Below are 15,050 nucleotides of genomic sequence, written 5' to 3'. Positions count from 1 at the left end.
CTGTGGATTTCACTACCGCAAGACTAAGATTTCTTTTAGCCGCCCCCTTTATTATGGGCTTGCCGGCCATCCAAATGGAGCAGGAGCAACAAAGACATTTCACATTTCCCATGTTTGTGGAGTGGGTGCTGGTGAACAACAGTTCGGCATTCACCATGTGCCCAGCTGAGGAGGACATCACCAGCCCCACTCGTCTCCCAAAACCTGCACGGATTAGGAATACTGATCCAATTAATTAATAATTCCTTCTGAAGGATTTTGTAATACTTTAGTCATTACTAGTGGGTTACAATGATCTTCACTTTAGAATTAATTCATTTTGTATTTTTCACATTAATTATGAATCTGTATTTAGTAGTTGAGATGTATGAATTTTTTTTATTGATTAGCTAATAGTGAACTATTACTTACTAATTCAATAATCATAGTTTCTTGTTAGTTAATAGTAGTTGGTAGTAATAGTAGTCAAGAATGTTCATGTCTAGTTATTCATTAATGATGGAACAGAATTCTAAAGTGTCACCCAAATTTGTTGACACAGAACAGAGTACCCATTAAGCTCTTTCAGCCAACAGAATCACCTTTATCTCTTAAAGCTACAATCTGGAAGATGTTTGTTTTGGTTAAAATAAACAAAATTTCATTATTGAGCAAGCAGATTTAAAAACTGTAAGTGAAAACACAAGATCACAACACTTTGTTTAGAGGTAAGTGGTAAAATAGAGGTAAGTGTGTATTTACCTCTATCTGCCTCTATTCGCACAGGGTTTTGCAACAGCTGTTAAATAGATTACACATTAAGTCAAAGCAAAACAACATGAAATAGTGAAAATTTGAAAAGCACACTGTGTACTTGTCAAAATATTACTCTCTTTGGACTTTTGCTTTGTTTTGCACCATTAGTGCCACTAGTGTCGTCATAGTTACTGATCTGATTTATCATCACTGTCAACTATGTATGCAAAGAAAGAACAGAGCCTTAAATAATAAAAAAATGTTTTATTCTAGCTTCATACATTCTTTTTTTTATTAAAACTTGACTGTGGGCATTAAAAAAAGCAACATTTAGGGCAAAAAGCTGAGAAAAATGCATTTTGTCAAAGACTACATCCAGACAGCATAATGATCAAAGCTTAGATGGAGTAGATCGAGCCTAAGTCTAAGTCTAAGTAGATCTATGGTTCTATGGTATGGATCACATATACCACTTCCTGGGTCGACATTTCATTCATTAACTTTAGGCAGTTTTGATTTATATGCTGTTTAATGCTTGTTTCTGCTTCTTCGTCTGTGTTTTAATCAGAAGATTCAGTACTCTTTCAGAAGAAAGTATTACAACCTTCAATTCAATTCAACTTTCTATTCAATTTAACAGTGAAAACACAGAAAGCCGGAAATTTAAAGGAACGACTGAGCTAGACATCGCCGTGGAGCTGGAGCCTCGGGTGTCTGACTATTGTGCCTTGAGCAGGGTAAACGCTTCCTCAAGGCACATGTCACAGAATTCCTTGACCTAGCACATCAGTCGAGCTTCCCAGACAACTGCTTCGTTCATTCTTCTTCATAGGACTCAACGCATCGACAAAGGCACAGTTGTCCGGGGAGGGACCTCGAGGGAGCTTTGCCGCATTTGTGGTTTCCTGCTGGTATCCTGTGGACATGCACCAAGCAATTCAGAGCTAAAACACGCCTTAAATACACGTAAGTAGCATGGTGTGGCAGGCGGAAGAAGGCAATGCCTCACCTACTTAATTTATTGACTCCTTACAGGTAACTGTAGGCTAAGTTACATGCCTGCAGATGCTTCCTCAGGTTCGACAATGAAACCTTCGATGTCGATAGCATTTTAATAGTTGGCAAACGTATTTTGCACTGAACTGTTATATTTGCGCCCTTTTCTGATTTCTGGATGAACATATTTTTACATTTTCAGCACTGGAACGCATTTTTATCACTCCATGGCATCTCTCGGACAGGTTGCCTAAAGCTTTCAGCGGCAATGTGGATTGATGTAATTGGCACATGTGGTGTACTGCAATTTCAAATCCAATCAATTCAGAGCCAATCAAAGCATTAGAATAGCATTGCTTTACTAAACGGCCTTTAAATGGCAGGAGGCATCGTGCATATCAAAAACAGGCAAAGCAACAAATGCATATTTTCAACATATCCTAGCTTTTTTACAGAAACTATTCAGATCCCTCTTTTTAATTGTTAACATTTTCATAAATAACTGTGATTTTCTCAGTAACTGTAACAGATTAGTTACATTTATTTTGTAATTAATTTACGTAACTGTTACATGTAACTAGTAATCCCAACACTGATCATTGCACATTTTCCATGTTATCTCCATGAACCAAATGATACATTTTGATCTTCTTTAAAGTTAATTTTACTGCACAAATGTAGTTATTATGTAATTATGTCACAATCTGTGTGTTTAGTTTTGTTTTCATGGACTTTTACTATGCATTCATCAGTCACCTGTTTCCTATGTTTCCATTGTTCCTTTCCCTCCAATTGTTGTCATGGACACTCATTTATCATCACAGCTTTCGTCATTGTCTCATCACTGTGTATTTAAGTTCCTCCTGAGTTCTCATTCATTGTCCGGTATTGTTACACATTACCTGATTCTTGTATTGGATTTTTGAGTTTGTTTTGTAAATAAATACTTTGTTTGTGGTACTTTTTTCATCCTTCTCATCTTCATCTGAACCAACACGTGACACATTACATGTTGAGAATAATATATATATATATATATATATATATATATATATATATATATATATATATATATATATATGTAGCAGGAAGGGTTATTTCCCCTCCTACCTCCTACGTCATCGTTTAGTGTTTGGCCAATGGCCAGGCGTCCGGGGCATATAAGGCTACGTTCACACTGCAGGGCTTAATGCTCAATTCCGATTTTTTGAAAAAATTCGATTTTTTTGCAAGGCCGTTCACATTTCCAATTAAATGCGACCTTTTGTGATCTCCTGTGTGAACGTGAAATGACCCAGAAGTGACCAGCATGCGCAGAAGAGTACTCAACGGTCAACGACGTCACTTGTTGTTTGCGGAAGTAGCTAAACTTTAACCAGCGCCCGATCTCTGCTTTAACTAACTGTGATTCTCTCACTCTCTCACACACACACACACACACACACACGAGCGCACGCAGGGACCGTTACACAAGAGCCAGACAGCAGCCGCTGACCTATCTAATATCAGATTCAGCACAAATAAGTTAACATAACGGCCGTGGGCTTTTTTTTTTTTTTTTTTTTTAATTAACGGGCTCGTCGAGGTCGACCCGTTCGGCAGATTTACCTCAGCTCGACGAATATGCAGTCCGTTTTCAAACCGACGACTACTTCAATGCAGAATTATGACGTTTTTCGCGTATCAATGACGTGCGGGTCGGATACATGCGACCTGGCCGTTCAGACTGAAGTCGCATTTGAAAAGATCGGATATGTATCGGATTTGGGACCACATACCCAAGTGGCCTGGGTCGCATTTGAAAAGATCGGATCTGTGTAGTTCAGACTGTCATGAAAAGATCAGATACAGGTCGCATAGGGGCAAAAAAATCGGAATTGGGTCGTTTCAGCCTGCAGTGTGAACGTAAGAGCATGAGCTACCAGTTCCTTGGTATGCGTCATTATCCGGGGCCGTGACGTCATCCATGCGCCCTGCTGCTTTCTGTTAGAGTCAGCGTAAAATGTGCTGCTTGTAAAATTTGCCGAAGCTGTTTATCCACTGGCGGTGCTGTTGGCGGGTCTATGTGCTTGTTTGGAAAGTTGAATGTGGACACTTGAGACAGGTAAGAGAAGTATTTGTATGCGACGGTGGTTTGTAGACGAAGTTTATGGTTTGCTTTGATTAGGCGAGTAATCTGACTGATCTGTATGCGTAGTGTACGATCTATCGGCGCTTCGTGCCAACGAGTTTGTCAGAGACTTTCGGCTCCATCTACCGCATAGTTTGGGGATAGTGATTCTGAGACAGCATGCTTTGTTGTAAGTATACTGTTCAAGCGTAAGCCAAGGGAGAAGAACTCTCAGTGTAACACTTTCTGTTTGTTTTTAGGCATGCGCTAAGGACGGTACCGACTTTCTGACTGAGCATTATCGGCTCTGTGCTTTGTCATAAGGCTTTGTCTGTGCTGGGCCACATCAGCTGCTGTTCTGTTTTGGTTCTGTTTTGGTTCTGTTTTGTTCAGTTTTTGGTGTGTGCTGTTCTGTCACGATCGAGTCGTCTCGAGTGAAACATTTGATTGAATCGTCTTGAGTGAACCGTTCTAAGTGAGCTGTTCGAGTGAACCATTTCAAGTGAACTGTTTCCAGCGAACGGTGATTCTGTTTTCGTGATATGTTTTGAGTTTTTGTTGTTTCCTTTTTCTCGTTTATTTCTTTACTCTACTTATTCTATTATTTTCAAAGATTGAGTACTTTTGAATCTGTGTTTTGTTTCGAATCCAATTATTGTATTAGTAAATTTATATATTTTTTTCCATTTATTGTGATTGAATTATACTGCTGTATTTATGTGATTTTCTTTGTTATTTTTGGGTTTGTTTGGTGACGATCAGGTCGAGACCAAGGAGTTGGTTCCGCCCTGGAATTGTATGACAATTTTCATTATTTTGTTGTTATTTTGTTTTGCATAACACTGCTCTTTAATGTCTTTTTTTTCTTTTGGCCTGGGCACCCGGGGGCAGACGGGTGACCAATTAGGTGGTAGGGTCTTCACTGTAGTCGTGGTCTTCTCTGACATGAGTCGTGGAGTGTGTGCTGTGCTGGTGTGTGTGCACTGAATGGAGTGCTCTTCATAGAGGTGATATCTTGAGACTGCCCCTTGGGTACGCCCAGGTTCCTCTGCAGCCAACTCTAGAACTTAATAAATTGAAGAGAGTGATTGCTGGTCAACACCTTTTATAAAAAAGAACTGTCTTTTAACAATTAATAAAATGTATGTTTTCAATCACCTATGTCTCTGACTCCAACTGTGGTTAGGATCTGTGTGTGCCTTAGCTTAGAGGTTATATTAAATTCTTGGTGCGAAATTCCCCAAGTGGCGTAGTCGGAAATAATAAACTGAATTGAGCGTGGGTATAAATTGTTGTTCCGCCCAATGTCATATCAAAAAGAGCTGCCGCTTCCGGGTGCTACGCTACATATATATATATATATATATATATATATATATATATATATATATATATATATATATATATATATATATTTACCCACATATTGCCGAAAGCATTTGAATTTGCCACAGAAGTAATAACATCGCTGCGAGATCTAGTGAGAAACATTCACATTTCTCCATTATTAACAGATCAAACAGCGCGTGGAAACCAGGAAGAAACATTGTGCCATGAATGAACTATCCAGTGTCCACAGATCAGCAACATTCACCATGGATTTACTGTAGTAACACCAACTGCAACCATGGACGTTTGGCAGGAAAAGTATATAATGCCTTCAAGTAACATTACGTTGGTTCTCTCTAGAGAGATTCTCTCGTACTGCGTAGAATACGCTAGGGGAAAATCCTTTTCCACGAGAATACTGAAGCCAAAAAATGATCCTTTAATTTTGTATTCATGTAAAACGCATTGCTGCAGCATACAGGCATAGGCGAGACAGCTCGCGCGCCTATTGGCTGGTCTGCTGGCAACTGCTTGAGCCTATCGAGCGAGACCTAGAGTGACGTCATACCCAATGAGGGCGCTTCGCGCCCTATGCGTCACGTCCCGCCGAAACGGGCGTGGCTTAGGTCTATAAATATCGCTCGCGGGCTCATATCTCTGATTTTTAATCCTTCAGCGAAGCAACTCACATTGCTGGATCCGAGAAGAAGCCGCGCTGTTTGAAGAAGCATCTCAGCGGGACGAGTTGAGAAGCTGCTGGCCGCGCCGCCTTCATCGCCTTCCTGCTGCGTTATCCGGCGCCTATATCCTTTTTCTCTGCACTGTGTGTGTGTTCGCCGGCGCGACACACACTGACTAAAAGAGCTCGCGTCTTTTTAAAGATGCCTTCCTGCGGCTTGTGCAGAGCCACAATCACCGACGGGGACCGCTACGTGGTTTGCGTCAATATCACATAAAATCGTGAGCCGATCAGAGCGCGCTTCGCACCCAGCCCCTAGCTGCCCGTGCAGACGCGTGGGTGAAGCTTCTCGGGGTTTCGAAATGGGTGCTAAACATCATAAAAGAAGGCTATTCGTTACAGTTTCGCCGACGCCCTCGCCGCCACACGGCGTGTGTCGAGACCACGGTAGAATCGAAAGTAGCACATCTACTTCAAGCCGAAATTCTGAAACTACTGAGCAAAGGGGCTATAGAACCCTTATCTCAAGCTCAAAGCGAAGGGGGGCTTTACAGCAGATACTTCCTGGTACCCAAGAAAGACGGGGGTCTCAGACCCATACTGGATCTGCGGCAACTGAACAGAGCGCTTATGAAACGTCAGTTCAGGGTGCTCACGACCAGAAAAATCCTTGCGCATGTTCGCCGAGGGGACTGGTTTGTGTCAATAGATCTAAAGGACGTGTATTTTCAAATACAGATAGCGTCACGTCACAGGCGATTTTTGAGATTTGCCTTCGAGGGCCAGGCATATCAGTACACAGTCCTGCTTTTCTGTGAGAATCTCGGTCTCACAGTAAACTGGGAAATGAGTTCGCTATTCCCCAGACAGATTATATCTTTTCTGGGAATAGAACTGAACTCGCCGTCAATGACAGCACGCCTATCATCAGTGGCCAATGGCACACTGGACATTCAGTGCGCAGTCGGCTCCTTTCGCTGCGGCGCTGTAGTCCCTCTCAAGAAATTTCAAAGGATGCTAGGTCTGATGGCCTCAGCATCATCAGTTCTCCAGTTGGGCCTGCTGCGCATGCGCCCACTGCAGTTCTGGCTCAGAGAGAGAGTGCCTCGCAGAGCGTGGGCCTCCGGTCGGCTTCGCCTCAAGGTCAATCAAGCGTGCATTGCAGCTTTGAACCCTTGGGGGGCAAAAGACTGGTACCACTCAGGTGTAAGCCTGGGGACTTCCTCGAGACTGATGGTGGTGTCCACGGACACATCCACCTCAGGATGGGGAGCACTGCTCGAGGGCAGACCGCTCTTTGGCCAATGGTCAAAACGGAAGAAGCTCCTTCATATAAATTGCCTCGAGATGTTAGCAGTGAGCAAAGCTCTCACGTGCTTTCGTCCCCTGATAAAGGGGTACCACGTCCTAGTACGTTCAGACAACGTGCCGGTGGTATCCTACATAAATCGCCAGGGCGGCCTCAGGTCCCTGACCCTGTACAGGCTAACCAGACGCCTCCTGATATGGGCTCGCAGCAACCTGCTCTCGCTGAAAGCAGCGCACGTGCCAGGGCTCCTGAATATAGGACCAGACAGACTGTCCAGGAACCACGTTCCGACAGGAGAATGGTCTTTGCACCCACAGACAGTACAGCTGCTGTGGAAGAAATTCGGCAGAGCGGAAGTAGACCTGTTCGCGTCTCAGGAAAACGCTCACTGTCCAGAATTTTTCTCGAAAAGCAAGGACGCGCTGACCCACATGTGGCCTCGCTGTCCTCTCTACGCTTTTCCCCCTGTCTCCCTCCTGACCCAGGTGGTAGAACGGATCAGGGAAGAAGGATGTTCAGTGCTGCTTGTAGCGCCGCTCTGGACGAGCCAACCTTGGTTCCCAGTTGTGATGCAGTTAGCAAGCACCGCCCCGTGGCCAGTGCCTCTGAGGAAGGATCTCCTTTCTCAAGCCAACGGCTCGATCTGGCATCCTCACCCGGAGCTGTGGTCCCTTCACGTGTGGACCATCAATGGGTACCCGCTGACCTCCCACAGGGAGTGTTAAACACGATCACGCAGGCCAGAGCTCCGTCTACGCGACGTCTCTACGCCTCCAAATGGTCGGCGTTTTCTGGCTGGTGCACAGCTCGTGGCGTGTCACCCCTGAATTGTGGAGTGACGGAGGTTCTCTCCTTCCTACAGGAGCTGCTGGATAAGGGCAGGTCCCCTTCCACGCTCAAAGTCTAAGTGGCGGCCATAGCTGTGATTTCTACGACAACGCTTGGCCAGTCTATAGGAAGGAACGATTTAGTCATTCGCTTCCTTAGAGGAGCTAAGAGACTGAATCCTCCCAGACCTCCCACAGTCCCTATATGGGACCTTTCTACGGTACTGGAAGCCATGAAAGGTCATCCTTTTGAGCCCTTGCAGAAAATTGACCTTAACACCTGTCGTTCAAGACGGTGTTTCTTCTGGCTCTCGCTTCAGTGAAGCGCATAGGGGACTTACACGCGCTCTCAGTGAGCGCGACGTGCATGGAATTTGGGCCTAATGACTCTAGGGTTATACTCAAACCTAAGCACGGTTATGTTCCTAAATCCCTCAATACACCGTTTAGGTCATTTCCCTGTCTGCCCTACCGGTCACTGAAGGAAATGAGGACGAAAGCTTCCTCTGCCCAGTCAGGGCATTAAGAGCTTATGTGTCTCGCTTGTCTGCCTTCAGACAGATGGAGCAGCTCTTTGTTTCATTCAGCGGGTGTTTTAAGGGACTAGACGCTTCGAAACAGAGTCTATCCAGATGGATAGTGGACGCAATAGCGCTAGCTTACACAACCAAGGGCATGCAATGCCCATTGGGTGTCAGGGCATGCTTCTCGTGCTTCACTCCACGAGAAGCATGGCTTCATCATGGGCCTGGTCAAGTGGGATTGCCTTGCAAGATATCTGTATGGCGGCAGGCTGGGCCTCTCCGTCTACATTTATAAGGTTTTACAACCTAGAGCTTCCTGCACTACAAGCCAGGCTACTGTCGGTCTAGTACGGCCATATCTCTTAAACTGACACTGTCAGTCTTGAGTTATACAGCTATTTTGAATAGCAGTGCTGCTGTAAGCTGCCATATACGGAAGATAGTGGCTAAACCCCTCTTCTTCCAGGATTCCCTGTGAGTCCCCTAGCTGATTGTGCACTATATGAACTCCGGGCTGTCGCCCTTTGAGTCTATGGTGTCAGATCCCAGCACACACACGTTTTACATTAGGTTCCCCTAGCGTATTCTACGCAGTACGAGAGAATCTCTCGTAAGAGAACGTACTCGGTTACTAACGTAACCTCGGTTCCCTTTCGTTGTCACTCCGAGTTACGTCGGATGACGACGAATGGGGTTTCGCTTAGAAATCCTATCATCTTCGAGTATATAAAACGAGCCAATGGCAACGAAATGCCATGGGTCTGCGGAATTTGCATAGCGTAACTCCGTCCCACCCTGGGGGTATATAAGGAAGTGCGCTGGCAACATGCAGATATGTTTTCGCTTCGGAGCCAAGTTGATGTACTTCACTCCACAGCCAATCCTGAGATTCATCTCTTCATTTCTCTTCGAGACGAGCCTCTCTCCAAGTGTTGGTGTGACAGCGAGTTCCAGTGAGTGCACATTCCCTGCTTATCTGTGCAGTGATTTGCCAGTGTTTGTGTGTTCTCTCCCTGGTCGCTTCAGCATTTGTGGAGAAATCTCCTTTCTAAAAGAGCTTGCACGCGGCACGTCTTTTTAAAGATGCCTCGCCCGTGCACTTCTGGTTGCGGTCTATTTGTTTCTGACTCTGATGGGCACAATCGCTGTCTTGTGTGTCTGGGCTTAGAGCACGCTAAGGCAGCGTTTGTGGATGAGTCATGTTCCCATTGCGGGAACATGCCCATCGCACGGTTACGGTCGAGACTCAATGACCTTCATGGTAGAGTCCCCTCATCCGCACCCCGATCTACGGGCTCCGCGAGAGCTAGTACTTCGGCTGGCGGCCAGGGTGACCTGAGGGTTACGGTGTGGGACAAAGCGCCGACTATTCCACGCTCCACACCGTCCTCTAGTGCCGTGCAACCCGCGAGTGGTTCAAATGAGTCCTCGGACTTGCCGCGGATCTCATTTGGCGCTCCAGAGGAAGATTCAATGTCGATCGCTGCATCACAGGGTGGGCGAGAGTCCTTGGGAAGTGAGGATTCGGCTGTGCTGCCACCTTCGGGTGTGCCAGCATTGCCCGAGTCTGATCCCGAGATGACTGCCATGCTTTCCCGGGCAGCCGCGGCCATTGGGCTTGAGTGGTCCCCTCCACCTGGTCCGGTGCGCTCGCGGCTGGACGATTGGTTTTTGGGTGCCGCCGCTGATCCTCGTCAGCGCGCGTCCCCAATGCCTTTCTTCCCGGACGTGCATGAGGAGGTCACGAGGTCCTGGAAGGCACCATTGTCTTCTCGTGATCGCTCGGCGACCTCCTCCGCCCTGCCTCCTCTCGATCAGGCGGCCGCCAAAGGGTACACTGGGGTTCCCCAGGTTGAACGCTCTGTTGCGATGCAGCTGTGTCCTCAGAGTGCTTCTTCCCGTGGTGACCCAAAGCACCCCTCCAAAGCCTGTAGGTTCTCTTCCACGCTTGTGGCGAAGGCCTATAGAGCTGCGGGGCTGGCGGCCTCCTCACTGCATGCCATGGCGACACTCCAGGTCTACCAGGCCCAGATGTTGCGTGACATGCACGAGGGGAGGACTGACCCAGCGCTCTTTGATGAGCTGCGTGCCGCCACCGACCTTGCTCTCCGAGCGACGAAGGTGACCGCACGCTCCCTGGGTCAGGTGATGTCCACTTGCGTGGTCCAGGAGAGACATCTGAGGCTCAACCTGGCTGATATGCGTGAGGCCGAGCGGACCCGGTTCCTCGACACTCCCATATCCCAGGCTGGCCTCTTCGGCGGTGCGGTTGAGGACTTTGCCCAGCAGTTCTCGACCGCCCAGAAGCAGACTGAGGCTCTCAGACATGTCCTGCCCCGACGGCCAGCTGCTGCCTCCACCCAGCCGTCGGCACAGGTGCCTCAGTCTGTTCGCCGCCGAGGGCGCCCTTCTACGGCTCCCGCCCCTCCCGCACGGCCCCAGCAGCAGCCTCCATCCGGGTCGCGTCGTGGAGGACGCCGTAGGAAGGCGCCACAGCCCTCTCCCGCCCCGTGCCCCGCTAAACGCCAGGCCAAGCGGCGCTCCTGAGACGGGCTGCTCAGAGATGGCGTTGAGTTCTTCCCAGGAGCCGGTAGCAGGGCCGCTACTGGGCCGGGGGAGAATCCTTGGTTTTTCCCACCCCGCTGCTCGTCCCACAACGGGCAGCACCCTTTTGTGGCCAAAGAAAGAACTCACTCCCCCATCTCTGAGCACAAAGAGTGTCCGGATGACAGTGCGCGCCGCTCATGAGCCTCGCCACTCTCATCCCCCTCTGTCGCCAGTTCCCTGCCAGAGCACGCCCCAGTGGGACGCTGGTCCTCCCCTGGCCTCCTCTGGCAGGACGCGGCTAATGACCGTGCCCCCGCACCGGGCCGCTATGCCACCCATGCCTGGGCCGGTCATTCCGCCTCGCTGCACCACCGAGGGTACGTCTGTGGTCCGTATGACCCCGCTGGTACAGTTCCTGGAAGCCTGGTTAGAGCTTCCCAGGCTGTCCCGCTGGGTCGCGAGGACCATCAGGCTCGGCTACGCGATTCAGTTTGCGCGGTCTCGTCCCCGCTTCAGGGGAGTCCGCTTCACTATGGTCGGTGGCAATGCCCCGGTTATGAGAGCGGAGGTCGCTACCTTACTGGCGAAGGGTGCGATCGAGACTGTCCCTCCAGCCGAAATGAGGTCCGGCTTTTACAGCCCTTACTTCATTGTACCGAAGAAATCCGGTGGGTTACGGCCAATCCTCGACTTGCGCGTCTTGAACCGCTCCCTTCACAGGATGCCGTTCAAGATGCTCACGGCCAAGCGCATTTTCGAGTGCATACGGCCGCAGGATTGGTTTGCAGCGATCGACCTGAATGACGCCTACTTTCATGTCTCCATTCTTCCTCGACACAGACCGTTTCTACGGTTTGCTTTCGAGGGGCAGGCATACCAGTACGCGGTTCTCCCTTTCGGGCTAGCCCTGTCTCCTCGCGTCTTTACGAAGGTCGTCGAGGCAGCCCTTGTTCCCCTTCGGGAACACGGGGTTCGCATCCTGAACTATCTCGACTACTGGCTGATCCTAGCTCACTCTCGAGACCAGGTTTGCGAACACAGGGACCTTGTGCTCCGGCACCTAGCTCGTCTGGGCCTTCAGGTCAACTGGGAGAAGAGCAAACTCTGCCCCGTGCAGAGGATCTCTTTTCTCGGTATGGAGATCGACTTGGTCGCCATGTGCGCGCAGCTTATGAGCGAGCGCGCGCAATCACTGCTGACTTGCCTTCGTCAGTTCGAGGGCAAGAGTGTGGTCCCACTGAAACTATTTCAGAGGCTCCTGGGGCATATGGCATCCGCAGCGGCTGTCACGCCGCTCGGGTTGCTTCATATGAGACCACTTCAGCTTTGGCTTCGCGATCGAGTCCCGAGGTGGGCATGGCACCACGGCACGCTCCGAGTTCCAGTGACTCCGACCTGCCGTCAGACCTTCACCCCGTGGTCGAACCTCAGTTTTCTTCGGGCCGGAGTGCCCTTGGAACGAGTGTCCAGGCATGTTGTTTTGTCAACAGATGCCTCCACCACGGGCTGGGGCGCCATGTGCAATGGACATGCTGCCGCGGGCTCCTGGACAGGACCCCAGCGCCTTTGGCATGTCAATTGCCTCGAGTTGTTGGCTGTACGTCTTGCCCTGCACCGCTTCCATGCGTTGCTCAGGGGTCAACACGTACTGGTCCGATCGGAAAATACCGCGACTGTAGCGTACATCAACCGTCAAGGTGGTCTGCGCTCCCGCCGTATGTCACAACTCACCCGCCACCTCCTCATACGGAGTCAGAAGCATCTGAGGTCGCTTCGTGCCATTTATATCCCGGGAGACCTGAACCAGGCGGCCGACGAGCTGTCTCGGCTTCGGCCTCTTGCTGGAGATTGGCGACTCCATCCCCAGACGGTTCAGCTGATTTGGGATCAGTTCGGGGACGCACAGGTAGACCTGTTTGCCTCCCACGACTCGTCCCACTGCGACCTGTATTATTCCCTGACCGAGGGCACGCTCGGCACGGATGCACTGGCGCACAGCTGGCCGCGGGGCCTCCGCGAAAATGCGTTTCCCCCAGTGAGCCTTCTTGCGCAGACCTTGCGCAAGATCGGGGAGGACGAGGAGCAGGTAATTTTGGTTGCCCCATATTGGCCCAACCGCACCTGGTTCTCAGAACTAGTACTCCTCGCGACAGCACCTCCCTGGCCAATTCCTCTGAGGAAGGACCTGCTTTCTCAGGGACGGGGCACCTTATGGCACCCTCGTCCCGATCTTTGGAACCTCCACGTGTGGCTCCTGGACGGGATGAGGCAGGTTTGAGTACCCTACCACCAGCGGTGGTGGCTACCATCACTTCCGCTAGAGCATTGTTCACGAGACATGCCTATGCGTTGAAGTGGAACCTCTTCGTCAACTGGTGTTCTTCTAAAAATCTAGAACCCACGAAATGCCCCATCAGTGTCGTGCTTTCCTTCCTGCAAGAAGGGTTGGAGCGAAGGCTGTCTCCCTCCAACCTGAAAGTGTATGTTGCCGCCATTGCCGCACATCACGACGCAGTTGATGGTAAGTCCTTAGGAAAGCACGACCTGATCGTCAGGTTCCTGAGGGGAGCCAGGAGACTGAATCCTCCTCGTCCTCCCCTCGTACCCTCTTGAGACCTCTCAGTGGTTTTAACTGCCCTGCAGAGTGCTCCCTTTGAGCCTCTGCAATCAGTGGAGCTTAAGTTCCTGTCAATGAAGACAGCGCTCCTGGTTGCATTGGCCTCCATCAAGAGGGTAGGGGACCTGCAGGCATTTTCGGTTGGCGAAGCGTGCCTGGAATTCGGACCGGCTAACTCTCACGTGATCCTGAGACCCCGGCCTGGATATGTGCCCAAGGTTCCCACCACACCCTTTCGAGATCAGGTGGTGAACCTGCAAGCGCTGCCTTTGGAGGAGGCAGACCCAGCCTTGGCACTGCTCTGTCCAGTACGCGCACTCCGTGCTTACGTAGACAGAACGCAGTGTTTCAGGACCTCAGACCAGCTCTTTGTCTGTCATGGTGGGAAGCTGAAGGGAAAGGCTCTCTCCAAGCAAAGGCTGTCTCACTGGATTGTGGACGCCATTGCTTTGGCATACCAGCAGCAAGGTCGACCATGCCCCCTTGGTGTGACGGCCCACTCCACCCGGAGTGTGGCATCCTCTTGGGCTCTAGCGCATGGCGCCTCGCTAACAGACATCTGCAGAGCTGCAGGCTGGGTGACACCTAACACATTCGCGAGATTCTATAATCTCCGAGTGGAGCCAGTTTCTTCTCATGTACTCGCTTCAACTAGCTGGTAAGAGATTCTGCTCAGGTGTCTTTGCTTGCTCGCCATTCCTCTCCACGGACGGGATATGTGCGATATTTTCCTCAGGTGAGCCTGATAAGCCCTGAGTCTCCTCCAGCACTGACGACGTCAACGCCAGAGTTATGCCACCGGCAGCTTTCGCGCTTGGCTAGGTGCCTCCATGTGCATGGTTCCCCTCCGGGCGACCCCCACATGTGTATTCCACTGTAAGCCTCTTTGAGCATGTGTCTTTCCCTTGGCAAGCCACCTTGCCACCCCTGGGGTTGAAATATTCCACCTGCGGCTGGACACCCCAGTGTTATTCCGTATGCAGCCCTTCGGGGTCATATGTGTATTCCAAGTCCCCCCCCTTCGGGTTGGGCATGATTGCATATTTCCACTGGATATGCTTCCCAGTGTACCTTGGTATTCCTGTGTTAAGTAGGACTCCTTCGTCCGTGCTAGTCTCACGACAGGGAGCTCAGACTTACGCAGGGCACTGGAAGACAGTCGAGAGGTGGCGTGATTACACTGGGAACCCCATTCGTCATCATCCGACATAACTCGGAGTGACAACGAAAGGGAACGTCTCGGTTACGGATGTAACCCTCGTTCCCTGAGTAGGGAACGGAGACGTTACGTCTCCCTGCCACTTCCGCTGTACCGCTGGAACGCCTGAGTTCAGTCTCGGCTCCTCAGCGAAGACATATCTGCATGTTGCCAGTGCA

The sequence above is a fragment of the Scardinius erythrophthalmus genome (assembly GCF_964197995.2).
Source record: "Scardinius erythrophthalmus genome assembly, chromosome: 6".
Lineage (NCBI taxonomy): Eukaryota > Metazoa > Chordata > Actinopteri > Cypriniformes > Leuciscidae > Scardinius > Scardinius erythrophthalmus.
The sequence above is the reverse complement of the archived record's forward strand: the minus strand, read 5'-3'. Positions refer to the sequence as shown.